This window comes from Lissotriton vulgaris, chromosome 11 (assembly GCF_964263255.1).
Source record: "Lissotriton vulgaris chromosome 11, aLisVul1.2, whole genome shotgun sequence".
Taxonomy (NCBI): domain Eukaryota; kingdom Metazoa; phylum Chordata; class Amphibia; order Caudata; family Salamandridae; genus Lissotriton; species Lissotriton vulgaris.
Window position 1 is genome coordinate 493661405 of NC_141699.1, and position 21252 is coordinate 493682656.

A 21252-nucleotide genomic window follows, 5' to 3' on the forward strand; every position below is an offset into this window, starting at 1 on the left:
GGCAGTTCAGGGACATGATGATCCAGGCGCTCTCCACTAACGCCCTGTTTGCACCATGACACGCACATTGCGCGTCTGAGTCTCACCTCTCCTCCTGGTGCACACGAGGTACCAGGTGCTCTCCACTAACGCCCTGGCTGCACCAACACACGCCGACCCGCGTGTCGGAGACTCACTCCTTCTTAGTGCCCACGATGTCTTGGCACTCTTCATTAGTGCCTGGACTGCACTGCGACATGCACCCCCTGTGCCTCCCAAATCTCAGCTCTCTTCCACAATGCCCACAATCCACAGGCGCTCCAATGCCTGTAGCCGCACCAAGACACGCACCCTGCGCATCAGAATCTCAATTCGCTCCATGTGCCCACGATGACCTTAGGCACCCCTTCGGAGTTCTCAGGTTGTCACGACACAGTCCCACCACCGCACCACTTAAGACTTCCTGGAAAGTTTTCTGTTCCTGTGTTTCCGGACAGGGAGCCAGCTCACCTCGGGCCCTTGGGGTTCAGGACGCAACACACAGCAAAGTCCTACTCAGGAAGAAGGGGGGGACATGAACCACTGCAGCGCCCTTTCAGTTTCTCCTTGGACAAGAGCTACAAACAGCCCACAAGCCCCAGATCAGGAAGCAAGGGTCAAGTGTCTCCCGCAGCCTATTCGGCAACTCTTCCTGAGGCAGAGGTTTTCTTCCTGATCGCAGACAGGTCAAAGCCACCAGAGACTTGACCAGCTCATAGCATCTTCAAAGCATTCCCAGCACTTCTCTGAACGATACCGAGACCGTTCTCGACGACATCATCAACATAAACCAAGTCTTCGGGTTACAGTTCTTTCAGTTATACCCCTCATTTTCTTTGAAGTTTCCTTGTGCTCAGGGGTCTTTGACCCCTTCAAAAATCAGTCTTGCTTATCTCACCCCTAGTGTCACCGTCCACTCTTTGATACTGGGGGCTTGGATCTTTAATCACTCAGAGGGAGATGGGTCTATTGTTTATGGCTCTGACCCAGGCCTCTTCATCTCGCAAAGCCTCTCCTTCTCCCCGCTCCAGGTGCAGGGCAGCCTGGCGCCGTCTCCACCCTTTCCCTGGAGCATGACATCCCGCAGCCTTTCTCACCTCTCCCAGATCCTGGCAGGCAATTCACATTCTGCTGAGACACACAAAATGGTCTAAAGCTCAAAGTCTGCCATTTTCTCAAACAGAGGTTTCTGGACACACAGTGACAAAACCATCTACCCAAAAAGATGCGTTATGACACTATGAGTTTAGAAATACCAAACTTCACTGTTCTATTTCCAGTTCTTGGGAAACTAGGCTAAATATTCTACACCCAGCTTCCCCCATTCTGTCCAATGGGCAGGCTGTCCTTTCACCAGGGAAAACTAAATGGAGTATTTTCCACTGTCAGGGCCAAGCACCCACACTGGCACTGGTCCTACCTTTTACCCACACTGCACCCTGCCTAGGGTTTACCCAGCACGTCCTACAGGGGTGCCCCATGTGTATGCAAAAGGGAAAATAAGGCCTGACAAGTGGTAGCACTTGTCAGGACAAGATGCTAATTTATCATAATGCGCGCAGTGGTCGAAGTGGGGGAAAAAAAGTAGGGGAACTGTGGGTGGAGAATCAGGGGCGGGAATAACCGAAGATTGGATGAGTTGGCGGAGTCAGGGGTGTGGCTAGAAATAGCAAAACATTCCAATTTTTAGTACGTTTGGCATTTCACTGACCAGTTACAGCTTATAACGTTATTTAATTCAAACAATGGATAAACATGTTTATTTTAGGTTTAATTCAGGAAAAAGCAAATACTCATAGAGAATGCATGTTTATGTAAAGCGTGCAACATATGCAAATCAGTCTTGATCCTGCACTCAATGGGAGCAGTCCAGCCCAAACTGCTAGGCCAGGTCCTCCCTGGACTGGAAACAAGCATCTTAGGACTGGTTTCGGGCTTTCAGCCCTCATCAGCCAGGATAGCTTGATTCCAGTGGCATGGAGAGCACGAGACCCACGTCTGGGCATACCCATCCCACTTGGGGTGACAAAAGCAAAAAGAACTGATGGACAGAATCCAGAACAATGTCGTACATTCACCCCAGTACAGAGATCTGGGCCTCAATCGATTATTTCTTTGCCAAGGCAGAGGATCACCCAGCTCTTTAGAATAGAAGCTGTGTGTTCTGCCTCTTCATGGCCTTTCTACTAGTCCCAGATTTGGATGCACTTTCTAATACCAAGTCTCTTGTGTTATTCAATGTGTTTCCAGTTTAGGGCACACAGGTACTCAGTTCAGTGTAGTCAGTTTGTTAAAATAAACTAGTTTGTGTGCCTGTAGATAGAAGGAAAGGGGGAGGAGGTTGTGGGCACTGTAGACTAGGGTGGCCAACTGGCATGGATGCAAATTCAGGATGGTGAGTGTACGAGTTCAGGACAAGAGGTCAAAATTCAGGAAACAAATTTAAGGCAACAGGTAGATGTCATGCAATAGTATATAAATAAATAGGCAAGTCGCTTCTCCTGCCCTGTCACTTTCTCCTGCCCGGTCACTTCTCCTACCCTGTCACCGCTCCTTCCCTGTCATTTCTCCTGCCCAGTCACTTCCCCTGCCCAGTCACTTCCCCTGCCCCGTCACTGCTCCTGCCCGTTCACTGCTCCTGCTTGTTCACTGCTCCTGCTCGTTCACTGCTTCTGCTCGTCAACTGCTCCTGCCCGCTCACTGCTCCTGTCCGCTCACTGCTCCTGCCCGTTCACCGCTCCTTTCCTGTCGCCTCTCCTGCCCTGTCACTGCTCCTGACCCATCACTGCTCCTGACCCATCACTTCTCCTGCCCAGTCAACTCTCCTGCCCAGTCGCCTCTCCTGCCCAGTCGCCTCTACTGCCCAGTCGCCACTACTGCCCAGTTGCCTCTAGTGCCCAGTCGCCTCTCCTGCCATGTCGCCTCTCCTGCCCAGTCACCTCTCCTGCCCAGTCAACTCTCCTGCCCAGTCAACTCTCCTGCCCAGTCACCTCTTCTTTCCCATCACTGCTCCTGCCCAGTTCACTCTGTGTACAACATTGACAAATTACACAAGGTGGCAAGTTCTCCACAGTACTCTGCTTGGGGAAAGCTCTGTAATCACTAACTAAGATTTTATTTATTTGTATTATTTTGAGTTTTATATAGCGCTGTCTAGACCCGGAGGTATCAGAGCGCGTTACATAAGGTTCCACTAAATTACATCAGTTACAAATTACATCAGTTACAAGAAAACATTTCAAGAGCGTCAGTTATCAGAAGTATCTAGGACAGCATGAATCACATGCTTGCCTGCATCTCGTCAGCAATGATTCGTCTGAGCAAGAAAGGCCCTAAGGTTTTCCAGGACCCCCAGTAAGATTCCAATGGCCATGTCCCAGAGAACATGCGTGTAGCGACCTTATAAACAAACAACATTGACTGATATCAATGCCTGGCTAGCAGAAGATAACATATGTGCGAGTTTTATGACACGTGCACTCACAGAGGCTTACACTGTAGCCCCTTCGATGTACACTGGTGTCATGGCACACTCACATCGGCTTGTTCTGGAGCATCTTAGATTTCCCAAACTTCCCAGCACACTAACAGGGGCTTGGGCTGGAGTACCTCTGGTGTACACAAGTCTTATGGCACACTAACATAGACTTGCAACGCAGCACTTCGGATTTACACACATCTTATGGCATACTAGTGCTAAATTTGAGCCGGTGGTTGCCGGTGGGGAGCACCAGCACTTATTTTTGGGCACCAAAGAGCAAGAGTCTGAAAAACGAACAAGGCAGAAAGACAGAGGAAGAGAATGACGAAAAACCCACCATAAAGGGAGAACGCAGGAGTGTGTAAGGATTAGATAAAGGGACAATTAGTGTCTGGCAGCAGAATAAAGAAGAGAAGTGTGGCTCACGGTGTAGAGCAGGCAGACCCAGAAGATGAGGTCAGACCCGGGACCAGGGTTCAATTCCCGTCGCGGCAGGGTCTTGAGCTCAAATGTCCACGGACTCGATAATTCTCGCTTCGGTGCCTGCTCTAGTCATGGGTTCTCACTCTGCAACTCTGGGCATTAGCTTGCTTAATCTCCACAACGGCCCCCCGCGGCGGGATGCCTGGCTTTCACCTTGGGGATGCCCTGTAGGGGCTATTTCACAGGGAAAAACCAGGACGGGTTCCCAATGCAAAAGCGCCGGGACACCCCGTTAGGGGTAGCCGTGCGCTATATAAGTATCGCAAAATTTAAATTTAATTTAATAAAGAGGCCTGAGGCTGTTTCAAGACCACGCATCCTTGACATTCAGTACGCTGATATTTAATTGCACCAGCTGCGGGGTTCAGAGCAAAGTTTTGGGCACAGGCACTTATTCTATAACAAATTAAGCACTGTGGCACACCCAGGGGGCTTTAACTGGAGCTTTTCGAAATGACATAGATGTTTTGGCACATTCACAGAGACTTGCAACAGAGCACCTCAAATGTACACGCATTCCATGGAGAACTCACCAAGGTTTGCACTGGTAAAACTCTTATTTACACTGGTAATATGGCGTGCTCTTGCTGACTTGCACTGTGGCGCCTCAGATTTACACAGATCTCATAGCACAAACGCTTATACTGGAGCATCCCCAATTTGCCCGGATCGTACGGCAGACTCACAGAGATTTAAACTGGGGCATCTCTAGACTGCACTGACTCTGTGGCAGACTCACAGAGATTTACTTTGGAGCATCCCCAGATTGCACAGATCGTATGGCCGACTCACAATTTACTATGGAGCATCCCCAGTTTGCACGGATGGTATGGCCGACTCACAGAGATTTACTATGGAGCATCCCCAGTTTGCACGGATCGTATGGCAGACTAATAGAGATTTACTATGGAGCATCCCCAGTTTGCACAGATCGTATGGCAGACTCATAGAGATTTACTATGGAGCATCCCCTGTTTGCACAGATCGTATGGCAGACTCATAGAGATTTACTATGGAGCATCCCCATTTTGCACGGATCGTATGGCAGACTCATAGAGATTTACTATGGAGCATCCCCAGTTTGCACAGATTGTATGGCAGAGTCAAAGAGATTTACTATGGAGCATCCCCAGTTTGCACAGATCGTATGGGAGACTCACAGAGATTTACTATGGAGCATCCCCAGTTTGCACAGATCGTATGGCAGATTCATAGAGATTTACTATGGAGCATCCCCAGTTTGCACGGATCATATGGCATACTCACAGAGATTTACACTGGGGCATCTCTAGATTGCACAGACCCTATGGCCCACTGACAGAGCCGTGCGCTGTCCGGAGCACTTCATATTTACACAACTCTAATGGAGAACTCACCAGACTTGCACTGGTGCAACTCGGTTTTACACAGCTCTTATGGCACACTCACACTCGGGCATCCACTGGCGCTACTCCGGAGATATCTATTGTCTCGTGGGTGCAACAATTATATGACTATGGTAAAAGCAAGCTGAGCACCTTCTTAAAGTTCGAGAATAATTTATCACAAAAGTGAACTCTATTTCAGAAATATTGCAGTGAGAAAACAAAGGGATCCCGATAAAAGTCAACAAAGAGCTCAGAAGCCCTAGAGAGCAGTCCCCTACGATAACTTCTGTGCGAAGTCCAGAGGTACACCCATGTAGCACACTCTCTGTTACTGTGTTTGCACAGGACTTTAACTTCAGGTTTAGACATTTGAAGTGGGATAAAACATAAAGGAGAGCTAGATTACTGTTGCGGCTGTCGATCACTTTTGGGTATTTTCACCAATACAATTACCACCAGCAAAAGTCTGGGGTAGTGGTTGACGATTGTATGGACTTTTCACCAAAGTGAGCTCAATTGGCTCACAATGAGAGACAGTGAAGATGTTGATACTTCTCCAAGCCATAAAGCAGCTAAAAACTATTCAGTTCCAAGAGCAGCGCTATACGAGTGCATGTTCCTTCCACCCTTCATCATTCATTTATTCATAAGAGGGACGCGAGACGGCAGGGGGCGGAGGTACACATACATAGGTCGAGTTAAATAAAGATTAATAGGTAGCCATAGAGAGGGGCAGTGCGAGAGAGAAGCAGAAGAGGGAGAGAGAGAGAAAAGAAAAGAGAGAGGGAATAACAGGAGTTCTAAAGCTACAGGGGCGGAAGGGGGGAGAGCGCTATGGGATAATAAAGAAACTCAAACAGAACAACAGAGATAATTAAACAATGAAAAAAAGAGACATGGAGAGGGAAGAAGGAGACGGAGAGAACGACCGATGGAAAGAAAAAGACATAGTCCGAAAAACTATTCAAGAAATAGGGTTTAGTTGTCTATACACAGGGACACTTGCAATTATGTGGCTAAAGAAGACCAAACTTGGCCACAGGTGGCATATTCTATGTCAGTATTATTTACAGCATTATACTTTTCAAGGCAGTAATACTATGTGAGCAAAGGGTGCGCTTTATTTGTTGCAGCTCAGCACTTGTATGGAGGGATTCACAGTTGAAAGGTGAGCAGTCAACCCTACCAAGCGTTTTCATCCTTTTGAGGTAGAAACATTTTTCTTTGAAAAGTGCTAATTATGCAGCATAATGTGCGTCATGTGAAAAGTGGGGCAAACAGATAATTAAGCAGAAAACGCCATGGTTGTGGATTCACTCATTCTAGTGGGCTGTGGTAAAAGAGACAGAGGCAGCAGCTAAAGTCACCCAATAATTGCAGAGACAGACAGGAAGTCTGCGAGAGGGAGCATGACAGAGAGGACGAATAGCTGATTCTATAGACAGAGTGACAGACAGAGAGAGCGCAAAGGGGGAAGATGGCTTAAGCAGAAGATGCTATAAACAGAGACAAGCTGACCTGGAGAGAGCTTTCGGGTCCCCTGACTGCGCCAGGGCCGGGTGGGCACAGAGCAGTCCAAGCGCCTGAACCCACAGAGCCAGTCACCGACACATCTGACCACTACTCCAGCCTCCTAGGCTTGCAGACTCACCTGACCTGAGGGCTGGGCCTGGCCAGCAGCTAAGCTTCAGAGGTAGGTAGGCGTGAGCGGGCCGGCCTGGCGGGCAGCAGAAGCAGAAGGCAGAAGCAGGGCCGGGCAGGGCAAGGAGTGGGGGGAGAGGGGGGGGGGAGAGGGAGCACCCAGATACCAGAGACACCTCATGCAGATCTCACTGGCATATGCTAACGGCAGGCAGCGGGCGGGCGCATTGTCATTCCAAAGGAGATATTCAACCTCAATCAGCCTCAATCGGATTGACAATGGGCCTGTCCGCAGTTCTTAGCTAACTCAGGGAGGGGCTGCTGCAGCCTCTGGAGTTCAACAGAGAAGTGCGAGCAGCCCCTAGAAGCTGAAAAAGGAGTTATCGGTTTGAGTAGGACTATTTTTGCCGTCCCGGGATGCTTTTTTAAAAGAAAGAAGTAGGGGAACGGACTGAAATAATTTTTAGAATTAGGGGCACGCCGTGCCCTTCCGTCCCCGCCCACTTCTACCGCTGAATGCGCGCAGGCCCTACACTGAAGACCTATGTTCCCTCTCTGCACATTTCTTTAGTACTAGCCCTGGCACACACAGTGCACATCACTTAGGGATCTTGCTAGTAAGGCAAACATACTAACCAGAGACAACCAGTCACCACTACAATTTATACAGGGAACATCTGTACTTGCACACTGATTAGCAGTGGCAAGTAGCCACTGCAGGTAACTTCACAACTGTCTGTCAGGGAACAATCTAGGGGAAAAGCAAAAAGTTTAAGTGAACTTTAGCCGAAAAGACCAAGTCCAACACATAGTTACTCTGGTCTGAGGGCCTCAACACGAACCCAGCCCCCTTTCCTCAGAGCCTCTCGCAACTTTCCATCAGTCGTCCAGCAGACAAGCTTCTGAAACCACTGATAAACCTGTGGCCTATTCCGTTGTCTGCCAAAGCAGAACGAATTTACAAAGTGGCCGGCCATAGAATTTAGCACTGTATATATCCCATATATGCATTTTTTTCAGACTCGAGCACAACTCTTATTTATTGATTGGATGACATGTAAAAATATAGGCATTACTAAATAGATAGTGTACTCAATAGCATATGATGCAAACTTCACACCCGCTTTTCTCCGAAAAACAGAACGCGTCACTGGCTGACTACACGCTTTTTAAAGGCGCCAGTGCGCAGTTAGTAACTTGATTCACGCCAGTCAGCGCACAATTAGGAAAACGATTTTACCATTATCTCGTAAGTCATCCTCTGCCTCTGGTGTTGGAAAATTGAAGTCAAGCAGTTCGCAGATAGCTCTGTTCTCGCCCCCTGCGAACCACGAGCCCCGTTGGCTTTCAGCGGAACACTCAATTAATTTTCTGATGGCTCAGATAATAGTAGGAAAGCAGATGAGGAAAGCTTTGGTACCCAATCCCGAATGGACGAGGGAGATGGGCAGCCAATGAGCTGCGCGTGGGGAGGGGCTTATGCACAGGCTGATAAAATCCTAAATGCGTTTCTTTTCAGTGCACTTGCTTTTGGCTGCTGAGGGATGTGGCCGCGGGGAGTCCCAGGGACGCTGTAATTTTATAACTCCAACCCGCGTCTGCCCTTGTCAACAGCATCACCTGCTCGGCGCTGCGTCCTTAGAGCAAAGCCAAGCCTGCAATTCCAAGGTACTTCGCGAACCTCAATGCTAATCGTTAATTTCTTCAGGTGGCTTCCATGCAATGACCTTACAATTCTCTCCCAGAGAGGCAAAAGTTTTCCATGCACCTCAGATAAGTCTAGGTACGCTGGAGCGATATGACCGAATATACATTTAAATGTGTGAATGTCATTTTTATATTTACTGTGTAGTGCAATTTCGCTCTGCAGCTTTGTACGTGCTAGGCACTGTGTATGGTTGTGGGCGAAAGGTGCTCTCGTTGGTGTCTGGAAAGTGCACGTTGCGGGGGTCCCTTGTGCTACCAGTGCTAAGATGAGGCGTGTGTTTGTCGGAGATGCTTTGCTCTGACCTTTCTTGAAATCTGCCCTCCACCAGAAGCGCGCGCTGGCGCCGCACAGGTTTTTCGGCATGTCCCCTTGCATAAAAATGTTAGTAATCCCAGTATCCCCCTGCAGCCGGACACGGTGCGCGAGCCGCGGTGCAAAACTATGCCACGAACAGTCTGTATGTAGGTACATTGGGGGGCACGCCCGCCCTCTGGGAATGTTCATTTGTGTTATGAAGATAGACACACGCGTAGTGCTGGTCTGTGCTGAGCACGTGTTGTTCTGCTGACGGAAATTGGCAACTGTGCATTTGCGTGTTGAAGTTTTCGGTAGTACTGTGTGGATGTGTCAGCAAAGTGCATTGGTAACGCAGCCAGCACCATTCGCGTCATGCTGTAGTGTGCGTCGTTCTCTTCCCTGGCACAGTTCCTATGTCTCCATACTGCTAGTCAGTGTCGTGCTGCCAAGCACCTGTGGCAAAGCTATTGAAATACCGACACCTGTATACAAGTAGGTCTACTCCCTCATTAAGCTTGATCAGTTGTGATGAATTCCCCTTATGGTAATCATTTTTTTAGGTGGATGTGGGATGATACTTAGGACATCTACAATATGACCTTTCATGGGGTGGTGAGTGGTGCCTGGAGATAGTGGCCTCTACCCACTTTAAAAGGGACCAAAAGGGTCGAAACAACTTTGTCACGTGATGCTGCATACATATGGCCTCTACCCTGCCCCTTGGCACTGTAGGCGTCTAACTTTAGTAGTGATGAGAATAACAGATTACTTCAAGGTCAGAGAGCCTAACACAGCCATAGTATACACCACCGACAGTGCCACGAATTAAACGGGGTTCATTTGGAATTTAAATAAAAACACTCTACACAACAGCTATTGCACAAAATGAGGGGAAATGTTTACTGATGGAACACAATTGTGGGTAATAGCTGGCACCATATTCATAAAGTATATTTTTCATATTTTATAATTTTGTGGTATTGGCAAATTTCAAGTGTAGCTCTTTATGCTGCCAGGATTGCTCAGTGAGTTGCACAGGTGCTATGGACGTAAGAGTTGTTTTTAGCTGGTCACAAGTTTTCAAACACTGTTAAAGCTGACTCAGCATTCAATTTTTCTGAGGTCACTAAATTCAATATCAATAAATCGTATAATAGTAACATCTGTCGCCTACTGCGCTTAGTAATAACACAAATGTGCCATGAAGCTCCACAAAAAAATGTTATTCTCTGGAGAAGCCATTTTTTGTAATCCAGTGCCTATTTTTGTGGGTATCTGTTTTGAGTGTGAATTCACTGTCACTACCTTTTACAAAACGTAAAAAGTCTTCTCGTGATCCTAAAGAAAGTCTGATGTCTACACTGAGCAGTTTAAGATCATTTTGTATTTCTGCTGATGAAAATAAAGAATTTACAACTACTTTCAACAAAATGTTTCTCCTGTGGTTCGTTACCTTTTAAAGGTGAAATAATCCCCGCCAGCGACTGAAAATGAATATGTAAAAAGTCTGCAGGAATATTTGCATTTCAATTAGTAATCGTGGACAGGTAGCGCAGAGCTCTGACTGGTTGCCAAGACGGAGTTTAGAAGCTCATTCTCACAAGCAGCTGTGCTATTTCAAGTCCCCATGCTGAGTGACAAGCAGTTTGCAATCTGCCAACGCCGCTTTACTTGTTGCTTGGAAGTTTTAACTTTAGAACTGATTTCTGGGGGCATTGCTTTTGATTGTAAAGTCTCTATGGGGCATTCATATTTGGATAGAAGACAGTGACCTAACCCCCTTACTGAAAAAAGCCATCAGTGATTTGGGGGGATCAGTGGTTTTTGGGGGGATTGAGGAGGGGAGTCTTGGCTGTGCACATACCTTCTTGATGTACAATGTTTGCTCTGTTTCATAAGTTGGTATGACCCCTGCTTGGTTGTATATTTCAACAAGATACAACAACTATATTATACAGCACTTCAAGTCTTAATTCTGTTGTTTCTCGGCTCTATAAATTAGAGGTATCACTATTGTTCAAATTATTGGTACTAGATATACTGACCTCGAAAGATGGATGGCTGAGTTGGCCTTCCCTGGATCCAAACTCTAGTCCTTCAGATCTTAGCAGATGTCAGCAATGAGCATTGAACCATGGAGCCATCTTGCAGGCAAAATTAATATTGCATGAATATATATAAGCTCTTTAAGATCAGCACAAGCAAAATATATTGAAGCACGTAAGCAAACCTATGATATCAGAATGTCCAAACGAGTAAGTATTTGCATCAAGCCTTAGCAGTGGATGCAAATCATGCCCCCCTTAAAGTTTTTCTTCATGCATAAAATTGCACAAGGTGAAAGGAGCAGGACAAGTGCTTGTAGGTGGAGGGGACTGCATCAGTTAAGAGTAGCCTTTCAATATAGGACTTTTTCCATCTAAGTTGTACACTCAACAGCAACAATGTGGTGTGCCAAAATATGTCGCTTTTTTGTATCGACCTACAAAATATTGACTCCAATATTAACTAGCACCACATTGTGAAAGTAAGTATCTAAGTGGGTTTAGAAGTAATTTTCTAAACTTCACTTCTATGTACCTTGAATATAAACATAAGTAGAGGCATGTGGGATGCATTCTTCCTTAAAGCATGTAAGTTCATGTCAGCCCTCAAAATGTTTGCACATTTTGAACTAATTTCATTTTTTGCATCATGTTTCATGCAATGATTACTTTGTGGATTTGAGAAGAATGGCACTCGCAGAGGGCCTCGGACTATATTTAAGGGTACAGTACACACATTATCAATCTTGGCTGCTGAAATGCTGAATTGTCCATGTCAGGATTGAATATGTGTCCTGTAGGTGATATTCGATTTCAGGAAGGAACAATTGCCACCGAGAAGCACATACTTGACCCGCTCACCCACTCACCCACTCACTCACTCACTCACTCACTCACTCACTCACTCACTCACTCACTCACTCACTCACTCACTCACTCACGATTGAGTCCACTCTAATCCAATATGAGACTAGAATAAGGCACATATTTCTCAGTGAACGGATGTACCACCCATCTAATTTAGGGGACCCTCTGATGCACCCATTTATCAGACAGATGCTGCATATGAAGGGAGGGGTAAAAGTGGATTACACATGTAACTCTCACTGTGTGACTCCTGACTTTGGCCTATGATAAGACCAAATCCCACAACAGACCACAGATACCGCCAGTGGGTGTTACTTGCACTTGCTTACCGACAGGACACCAGGGCAGAGCACTTGCACTCAGAAAAGTAATAGAACCCTGCCCTCATGTGACAGCTTTCCTACTCCCACGCATCTAAAAAAGTATGAACCGTGGTCTTCAGTGGCTACTTCAGGAGCCATTACAGGGCCTTTTAAAAACCAGGCAGTGTCACAGGCCCTGCATATCCCTAGATGCATAATAATCACTCCTCTCATTGTGAATATCTTAATCCCTTTTTTGGCGTGTGTGCATGCTGCTGGTTCTCACGGCACCCGGAGGCACACGAAAGGAATAATGTGAACAGTAGGTGAAAGCAAATAAGCAAACAGCTCTCCATCAAAGTTGCAATGCTCAAAGGGACGAGCATTCACACCGTGCAGGTTTTTTAGGCTTTGAATATAAATTTGAGAACTATTCAGATTTCCTTCTGACAGGATATAGGAGACAATATGCCTGAACGTAGAGGGAAATCATTTGTTTTGCGACTAGTCTTGAAATGTCTTTTTTCCCTAACTCACTTCTGTATCCGTAGCAAGGATCACGGCGCGGATTTGCTCCCACTAAGTAGTGCAATACATCTCAGCGTATTTACATTCAAGCCAGCCCCTCACGTTTCCCCCGGTGTCCTAAAGTGTGTTTTAGCTTAATGTACGCCAATTACTACTACAGTGTTTCCATTTTGAAGCGAAGTACATAGCAGGTGTTGCCGTTACTCAGATTAATTGTATTTAGGTTAACGATCTGGAAGAAGTGTCGTGTTTGCCCTGTCAGGATGCAAATATATGACCAGATGTCAGCAGTAAACAACTACCTTACTGAAACCTACCGGCGAAACTTTGTAATTATTTTGGCAACGATAGCTTGTAGCCTCTCTCTCTCTCTTTCTCTCTCTCTCTCTCTCTCTTTCTCTCTTTCTCTCTCTCTCTCGCTCTCCCTTTTACGAGTCAGAAAACTATTTTCAACTCATTGAAGAGATTGTGTGATACAAATTGCACATCCTAGGTTTGGGGCTATTCCACTGGCCCCCAGTCGTTAATTGGGTGGTTTCTTGGCAACGAGCTGGAGGTCAGGGGAACGAAGTAGATTGTGTTAGCCACGCCCGCTTCAAATTGTGTAATGATTGTAATGCTCACTCTGGTTACAGCAAGTCAGAACACTCTAAAGCGGCCTTTTAGTATCACCTAAATATCTCACCCCAAAAAAGTTGCAATGTCAAAATAATCACGCACATCATACTGGTTGTACTTACCTAGACTACAATTTGTGGTACCCTATTGTTTTAAGATCTGGTAGAGATACCTTCAGCTGTCTGTCATGGCTTTTGCAATCAACACACATTCTGGATCAGCCCACATAAAACCTTAGTTTTGGAACTTTCAGTCGTGAGAGTAGGCGCTTTACTTCTTCCCCCTAGCAATCCATTAGGCAAAGCACTCTCTCTTAGACTGCAGCCGATGGGATGGAAAGGGCTAGCTTACCAATTCTGCATGTGGGGCAAAGCACATATTGAGGGAAAAGGGAAGGGGATGGGGGAACGAAGGCCTGTCCTTCTGTTTTCTCCCACGCGCCACCCTGGCATCCACTTGGGGATGTTTCAAGTGCTGCATGTGGCACTGTCAGACAGTGGTCACTGGTTCTATCTGTAACACTCCTGGCTAATCATGGAGGAAGGCTGCCGTTCATAATGAACCCTGCAAACAGGCATCAGCAATGTGTTCAGCCATGACGGGCACTGCCTCGATCACCGTCTCTCACACCAAAGTGTGTGCACTCTCAGTGAGCACGCTGCAGACTTAGGGTAGAGGGGGAGCAAATCAGTGAGCACGGGGCCAGCTGCTGAATCTGCTGTGCAGCAAAGTTGTAAAATGAAGTGTTCCACTCCCCAAAATATAAAGTTAGCCTTGCCCCCTGGATCTGACCCTCCTGTGGTGTATTTTTATGAATACACTTCAAATCTGTGGCAAAAATAATTAGCTTAAGTCTAGGTCCCTCTGGGACCCCACCAGAAGCCCTAGGATATCAAAGTATCCCTACACTTCCCCCTTTTATTTGCTTTGTTCCTAGACTTCTAGACTGAGTCCCAAATCCTAAAATTGCTGCCACCACTTCCTGGCTGACATGATGGCAGGCAATTAGATCTCAGCATGAGATCTGTTGGCACCAAGGATCATCCGCAGCATGATATATACAATTTGTTTGAGCCTTAATTGCTCAAACACTACTGAACAGATATACACCAAATAACAAAAAGTACTAATTCTGGACAAAACTCGAGCTTTCTGCCCAAATTTGGCAAAAATCTATTCAGTGGTTTTGGCTGTAGCTGTGTCTAATGTTCCCATGGAAATATAAATGAGGAAAATGCATTTTGGGAGCCCCCCCCTTTTTCCCAGCCCCCACTTGATGGATCACCCTGAATCTTTCCATGCTCACGTTGGTAAAAAAGTAGCACATTTTTATAAACATTTGCGGATGATCCGTCAAACGACACAAAGTTATTTATATCTATGTAGTTATGTTTGATTGAGCAGACTATGCTAGGTGTATTAGAGGACTTTTGGAGGTAAGTGAACACTATACGAAAGTATGAGCGAGTAGGCTTCCGATTTTAAAAAGAGAGGTTGATACACTTCTCAGAACTGCTAGGGACAATGACTGGATATGCGAGGAGGAATTCAGATTTCTACAGAATGACAACCCCATCACCCCAGCCATCTATGGCTTACCAAAAATTCATGAAGATGAATTAGATCCCACTATGATACCGACTGTGAACAGCTTAGTCTTCCTTTTGGAATAATTGAGTAAGTATGCTGATTACATTCTGAAACATTTGGTTAATAAACAGAAATCATACATCAGGGATTCAGCCCATACTGTGTCAATCCTGGAGGGGAAGAGCCTCAATGCATTGGACTTAGCCTTAAACCCCTTCTCTTCTGAAGAAGAATCTGGGGCACTCCTGTGCTGATCTATATATTGGCCCTGGAGGAGATTCTAGGGCTACATGGGCAGAAAGGGTTACCATGGATCCATTACATTAGGGAAACTGACTTTGTGGGATGATCCTGCTAAGGCCTGTTTGACGATGTCTAAAGAGGAACTTGTGAAATAATACAAGGGGTTTAAATTATCTTCTCTTCTGATGAGCTCTTCCCTGGGTGCTTTAACTGCAAGATTTATAGGGATAACAAATATCTACACATTGGAGGATTTTCTAGACAAAGTCTAACTGGCCTTAACAAGGAAGCCCTATATTCAGTTTAGACATGGATAACTTCCCCTGCTCTCATTTACTAACCATTGGAGAGGTGAGGGCTATGACCCATCACAGAAATGTCATTCTTGTTGCAAACCAGAGGAAACAGGGGCCCATGCCTTATTTTCAGCCCAGTCTATAAGAAATGTATGTGTAAATGACTAATCCAACTTTGCAGAAAACTATGAACATCATTTTGTTACGAGGCACTTCAAATTCTGAAAACCGACACACACTAAACTATTGTTTTTTGCCATTTGTAGATACTTGCTTTCAATCTGGTGCATGTGAAAAGGTTTTCTGTGATCATCTGTTTATTCTATGCCTGGTCTTGGCAGGGACCTTGAGCCTGGCATTTGACAGTTAGCTTTGAAAAATTGGAAGGCAGACAGCATGGAAAACATCAAATGCACAGATTCCATTCTTTCTTTTTATGCTCAACTCGGTGCATTGGAGTGAATGCTGGGTGGAACATCTTACCCCAAGTGCAGTTTTAGATTCAGGAAATGTGCTAAGGTTTTATTGACTTTAAAGAATCTTGATTTTATGCACTGGGCACTTAACATTTACTCACACTAGATAATGCCATAGTATCCCCGAGCAAGTGCTTACTCCAAGACACCATGGTTGGGATAGCAGATACTTTTAGAGTTAATTTGTAGGTTCTTTCTGAGGTCTCTGCCTTTCAGGAATTTGTCTTAGCAGGGTGGTATTTATATGTGCTCTGTTCTTAACAGATGTAAATTGTTTTAAAATAGTTTTTTTATTTATGCGGTGTAATGCAATGTGTACTCTTCCATTTGGAATTTGTCTCATAGGGGTTTTATTGTGCAAAGCTGTTTCATGAGCTGCATGTTTATAATTCATTGTGTACCTCATTTATTACTGAGATGATTTGTAATGAACTGCGCATTAATTTTCTCCTATGTATCTTATTTATCACTGAGAAGTTTGCTATTGACCACTCTGTGAACCGAAATAAAGTAAATGAAATTAAATACTGAGATATCATTTGTCTTATGAGTACTTTCATATTTCAAGTACAACTCAAACATCCTCGCATCTTCCAAGCTCTCCTCTGTCCATCTGTCCGCACAGCTGTCTTGGTCATGGTGGCTGATTGGTCGTACAGGCAGTGTCCTAGAAACCCCCTTCTGGCATGGGGTAGCACGAGCTATTCTTCCCTCAGTGGATAAAATCCCAGCCAGAGACCAGGTCATGTGTGCTCCTAATGATCGTGTTCGGGCCCTAATATGGAATGTTGCATGTGACCCAAGACTCACCACTCCGATGGTGCATTTCAGCAGACGACTGGGTATCAATACATTCAAGTCAGTGGCATCTGAAGCTGCTCTATGCACTTAGGCTATCTCGTCCCTCCACAATTTATAAGATTATGTACTGTACATAAGTCAGTATTCATAGAGAAGAGTGGTCCAAAAATCTTCTTCTGATTCCTGAGTCCCTCGCTTGACCTTTTCCTGAATCAGGGGCAGTGGTCTCTTTCTGTAATTGTTGTGGGGGAGAGCCGATAGTACCTTCCTTAGATGGGTGTGTGAGTAATTATGAAGTTGGCAGTCTTTACTTGTTTTGCATTCTCCTAGACCTCTTTCTATTGATGTTATGTGAACATTAGGAACCAATCTCTCTAGCCCTCTTTCTATGTTTGCTGTTGGAGAGGGTAACTTAGAGTTTGGCCATTTTGCTTATAGCGAGTAGCTCCACTAATTTCTTCTAGTCCTGTTTCTATGTATGTTATGGGAGATTTAGGTCCTATTTCCTTAGTCCTCTTTCTATGTGTACAGTGTTAGAGGGGCTCTTATAGCTCGGTCATTTTGCTGACACCAATGTATTAATGCTCAAAGAAACAACCTCCCGCCCAGAGCTTGCTCCTTAAGTTCCCCTTCCACCCACGGTCATCTTGCATCTTAATTAGCCATTTCGGAATAGCAATTCTTTGCTTCAGCTTGTATCGGACCCCAGACGCTGTCCTGTGCTGTGTGAGATGGAGCAGTGCGTGTGTAGATATAGGTCCACTGTTTCATCATGAATCATGTACACTAACCGGCTCGACTGCCGTTTCCCGCATTCCGTGTTTGACCCCTGTTGTCCCCACGTCCATTAAACGAGGGGCGGCAGTCGTCGCTCTTGCAGCCCTCGCTCTCACTCTCTCCTTTACTGCTCAATGTTGCCTCCAAACTAAGCGCGGTAGGAGCCTCTGCTCCCGTCTTTGATGTGCTAAAAAATTCCTTAATTGCGATTTGCCCAATGTTGCATGAGTCCACACTGATTTTAAATGATATTACTGGGTGGCAAAGGGGCACCCTGTTATAAAGGTGAGAAGTGTGAAGTAAATGACCCTCATATTTTCAATATTTGCTTCAAGGAAACGTAGGTTGTCTAGCTTAAAGGTAAGGAGATATTTTTGGCAAAAATGTAAATACAAGGCAGGAAATGCAATGCACAAAATCTAGGGGAAGAATGTTGGGCATGATGAATGCCTGAAATTAACACAAAAACAATTTATGAAAAGGTGAAACGTTGCCTGAGGTATTCCAGTCTGAGTGGCATTTATGTTGGAAGACTTCCCTACAGAATTTAGAAGGAAGAGGAAATCTTAAAATTCTGTTTACATCTACCTCTTAATTAGAAAATACATTCTCTAATAAAGATAGACTCAGAGTAATTTGGAATGAGGGCCAGAAAAAAAGCAGTGAGCTGATTAAGATGACAGGAACTCAGGATCAGTAGTGCAGCTTTTCCTGTGATAATATTCCATTTGATAATTAGGAAACTGCACATTATCCAGATATGCAAAAATGCTAATAATGTGTAACTGTTGTGCATAACAGTACATTCCATACTTACATGCCCACCCTGATTTTTATGTATTTGAGAAATTGAGTTGTTGGCTGAGGAGGGTGTGAGTTATTCTCAAGGAACAGCCACAAACCTTGTCATGGGAACCAAAAACAGTCACTAAATTAACCTGTGCTTAACCCTCTGGTACCTTGACTCAAAAGCAGTCTGGCTCAACTTGGAGACAATGTGTGAAGTATCTATGCAGCACAAAAAAATCCCATACCAATTTAGAAAAGTAAAGTAAGATTTAATCAATTATTTGACAATAAAAATAAAAAAAATGAACTAGTAGTTTTAAGGTAAGTATTTTGCCTAAAAGCACAAAGGGTGTCCTGTGGATATCTATTCAGACTAGACCCAGACAAAGTCACAAGTTCAGTCAGACAGCGATAGAGCATGAGCCAGATATGGGGAACAGGTTAGTCTCACCAAGGATTGTGCTTTATATCCTTGAGGAGCATTGCGTTGTGCTGCATTGTTTCAATGAAGATCTGTAAGGGCTGCTGTGAGAAGCTGGCCAAGTACATTATGTACACTTATGTAATTTGACACCTTGCACCAGTCCAGACAACCCTTATGGTGACTTAAGAGATCTTAGACAACCTTCAAATGCGCTATAAGTTGTAGCTATGGAGAGCAGCCTTTAGGCTTAGTCCAGAAGGAGTGTAAAGCAGCTTGTTTTACCAGAATGCAATCTTATGGTATAGATTAAGTGAAAAATAACCATACAAGGTATTTATAAAAATATGTATTTATTATATAATACTCTCTAACACATCAAAATATCTCCTACCTGGAAATATGCACAATGCACACAATACTTAAGACGTAATACTCAGTGGACCCCAGGGAGGGTAAAACCATATACTAAGAAAGTAGTATAAGAACCACAACTCAGGTCAAGACAATGTCGAGAGGACGTAGAAGTGCTGGGGGCCCAAGGTGAGTGACTAGGAACCCCACGGCGAGCGTGTGCCGTGTGGAGACACGGCCACGTGCTCTGTACAAGTCTACGTGTAAGTTGCGGTTGGATTTTTAAATACCTTTCCCAGTGGACCCTGAAAAAACCCTGTGGAAGACCTAGTTTCCATGTTACCTACACCAGGGAAGCCGGGTGAATAGGTGTGACATGGTGTCGGAAACTGTAGTCAAACCTAATGGAGGTCTTCAGGAAAGTGCTGCTGCTGAATGAGGAGAACGTAACTAGTGGAATCTGAAGGTGGATTATGGATGGGAAGTACCTGCAAGCAGAGGGGACAGAGTCTATGTCACTATGGAGGGACCAGGAGACTTGCAAGACGAATGCCCTCCGATGTCAGGTGTTGCGGAGAGTTGATGAGGACCTTGATTCTACAGCTGTGAGGACCAGGTGATGCTTAGGAATACCAGGAGCCATGCACAAGCTGTCCCACAAAGGATGTCATGTGCTGAGGGGTCGGTGCCTGGCGAGAGCACCAACAAGCATTTGCAAATGCAAACAATGAAGGAGCTGAAAAAGGAACAACGTCAGGACCAGCAAGGTCCAGGGGACTCACCACAAGCAGGGGAGTCAGGGCAGGCCCTGTGCAATCAAGGGAGCCCAAGAGTAGTAAAGGTGAGCCTTAAATGGACCCACAGGCTGGAGGCATTGGAGCCACGAGAGGACCTTAAGCAGCTCACCAAAACATGCTGGCCACGATGCGCTGGATGTGGTGTGGCTGAAGATTCTAGTTACAGGAGATGCTCAAGGCTGTGGCTACTTGCAGCCTGAAGATCTTCCTGGAAGGAAGAAAACAAGCCTTTGCAACTGCATGTTGATGAGGTGCACAGGGGTTTGGTTATTGCAACCCCCATGAGGGATACTGGCCTCAAACTTGGTGAGAGAGCAGGGCAGGCCTTGGAGGCTATGGAAAACTACCACCTGTGTTGCACAACCTTTCTGAGTCAGGAGGAGCTCAGGACCAGCAGACAGGTCGACTTAGTTGTGGTGCCTTCACTCCAAGGGGAATTCCTTCAGGTGTCTTTGATGCCCACAGGCCTTGGAAGGTTCCTGTATGGTGCACAGGCACATACAATGGGGTACCTTAGTAGCTTAGACTAGGGACTTATAAGGGTAACCCAGTATCCAATCTGGAATGTAGCTAAGTACTAAACATAACATTTTAAGGGAGAAAGCAGAGAGACTGGGTCCTGATTGGCAGGATGCCAGTCAGACTATTCAAAACAGCTTAGCACCAGGCAAAAGTGGGAGCAACCATGCAGAAGGATACCACCTTCCTACAGCTGCGATGGGAGGTCATATGTTGGGTTGTATTGAGCTGCATTGGTTCTAGTAAGGAGCTGTGAGAGATGTGATGCAAGGTCCTGCACCGAGTTGCATCACATTGCATTGGTTCTGAAGGAACCCACAGTTGGGCCAGGAGGAGAACACTCAGTTGCCTGTTAAGAGTCCTGGACCTGCGGGGCACCTCTTGGGGATCAGGACTCACTCCAGTAGAGGCCAGTAGCAGTGTACAGCCAGATCCAGTTGAGTCTGGGTAGGCGAGCAGATGCAGGTCAGGTCTCTGAGGCTTGCTGTGTCTCTGTAGCTCAGAGCAGTAGGCCAGTCAGCTTTGCCCTTGGAGTCACTCTGATGGTTCTGGATTCAACAAGCAAGTCCAGTCTTCTTTCCTCAGGTAGCAGGGCATTCATTGTTTAAGCAAGGCAGCAGGGTAGTACTTTCAGCAGCAGGGCCACAAAGCAGTCCTTCTTCAGAGACTTCCAAAGGTCCAGACATGCTCTGAAGAGCCAGACTGAGGGTTCCATTATTATACCTTCTACTACCTTTGAAGTGGGAGAGGCACCTGGAGTTTTTCTCCCCACAGAGGGGTCTGGAATTTCCTGCCTCCCTGTCCTGGTCCCAGTAGGTCTGAAGTCAGAACAGG

General features: G+C 45.7%; 1 protein-coding gene across 1 annotated transcript in view; it reads left to right on the top strand.

The window, feature by feature from the left end:
- The first annotated feature begins 8555 nt into the window (after positions 1-8555).
- ZMAT4 (zinc finger matrin-type 4) overlaps positions 8556-21252 on the top strand; it is a 2083246-nt gene continuing 2070549 nt past the window's right edge. Inside the window, exon 1 of the mRNA XM_086943563.1 lies at positions 8556-8658. The gene's annotated coding sequence lies outside the window, so the exon portion shown is untranslated. The remainder of the gene's footprint in view (positions 8659-21252) is intronic.